The sequence below is a fragment of the Cavia porcellus genome, unplaced genomic scaffold, assembly GCF_034190915.1.
Source record: "Cavia porcellus strain 051 isolate PalLab524CR breed Dunkin Hartley unplaced genomic scaffold, mCavPor4.1 scaffold_1, whole genome shotgun sequence".
In the NCBI taxonomy this organism is placed as follows: domain Eukaryota; kingdom Metazoa; phylum Chordata; class Mammalia; order Rodentia; family Caviidae; genus Cavia; species Cavia porcellus.
The window spans coordinates 166,199,916-166,201,844 of NW_026947484.1; positions in this window are offsets into that span (position 1 = coordinate 166,199,916).

The following is a 1,929-nucleotide window of genomic DNA, read 5'->3' on the forward strand; positions in this document are numbered from 1 at the left end:
GAAAGAAAGAAAGCTGAGAATGCATCTCAGTGCATCCCCTGGGTTTAGTCTCCAGAAACGCGCACACACACACACACACACACACACACACACACACGCACATACACACATACACACATGCACATACACACACATACACATGCACACACACATACACACAAATACACACAAATAGAACTTTGACCACTCTAGTTAACTGGTATGAGCTGTTAACACTGTGTCACCACAGAATGAAATGTTCTTGTGGCTCACAGCTCTGTTGCACATCTCAGGTGGGTCTGCTGTTGCTGATTTAAAGTACTGGTTCCTAACCTAGATGGTGTGTCCCCTGGTCAAGGTCTGAAAACATCTGTGACTTTCACCACTAGGCATATTACTGGCATCCAGAAAGTAGAAGCAGCCACATGGTGTAGCATGCTTCAGTTGGCAGAATACTCTCCCCAACAGTATTTTGGTTTAATATGTTGATCGTTCTGAGATTAAGAAAACTTAGATTCAGTAAATATTACCCAATATGCTACTGAAAGAGGTTACATGGAAGACAATACAGCATGAAAAAAGTTCCAGAAATAGTGCTAAGTAGAAAATAGACAGGACTGAGAATGAAAGCCTAGGAAATGCATGAAAGAAAATTTCTCAGTTGCTTGATTAGAACTCCAGCCATGGCCACAGAAAGGTTTATGGATTGTTAAAGTAGAGGAAATGTGGTGAAACTTCCAGGAACAGGGCAAGTATGGCTAGTTGTCAGGAAAGAGCAGAGCAGATGTTTGGAAGTTGAAATGATATCAGAGCAAACACATGGACACAGTCAGCAAGCATCAGGAGTAAGGATGGATGGTCAGAGCCCCCTGGTCACTGGCACAGTCCCTACGTCTAAAGCCCAGTCAATGGCCAGCAATATGTCCTCACTGTGTGGCTCTCTGGCTGAAGATCCAGGATCTCAGCATCCAACCCTGACCTCCTAGCGCTGGTATTGGCTTCCACATCTCCTCCGAAGGTAACAGATGTCATAAACATGGAGGCATGGAGGAGTGGTGCTCACACTCTTATTCAAGTTCCATTAAACCATGTGCTCCTGAAAGATGAAGGAAAAAAGTCTAGAGGAAACACATATTTTAGGCTCCACTGAGCCACATTGTGGGTTTCCCAATCCAGGACAAGAGTCCATTTGGCCAGGGACTAAGAAGCTGACTGTTTCAGGGAGGAATTGGCCCTGTGGAATTGGGGACCCACAAGACCACGTTCAGAAACTGGGACTATCCAGTCCTCCTGGCATGGTTGGCAAGGGCAAGTCAGGCCGCTCCTGTTTTCATGAGGTTAGAAACCTGAGATGGGAGAGAAGTGCCCATCTGTTCTGTCTTCCTGCTTTCCTTTCATGTTCCATCTTTCAGCAGATATGCTGAAGTCAAACCATTTTTCTCCAGACCACAAGGCTGGAAAGATGACACTTTTAGTAGTCTGAGCAGGTCTGTGTTCAGGATTATGTCTCTTCAGTCACCCTCCCTAGGCAGGTCAGTATGATGTTCATCTTCAGAAGGTTGGCTTGGACTCAGGGCAGTTGTGACTTGGAGATCCTGTGGCTCAGAGTAGTGGCTTGTGTAAAGTTTTGAGGGTCACAGTCTGGTTGGGTTTCATCTGTAACAAAATGCCAGGGCTTGGTGCATTATCAGCAGTGCGAGTTTATTTCTCATAATCCTGCAGGCTGGGAAGTCAAAGATCAAGGCACTGGCAGGTGGAAGCCTGGCTCCCGCTTTCTGTGTGCTCCAAGGAAAGGGTAGAGAAGCTCTCCACCATCTTTTTTTATAGGTATACTGGTCCATCTAGGAAGGCTGCATCCCAATCTCCTCACACAGACCCCACCTCCTGAAGCCTCACATTGATAACTAGCATTTCTAAAAGTGAATCTGGGAGGACACCACACTCAGCATT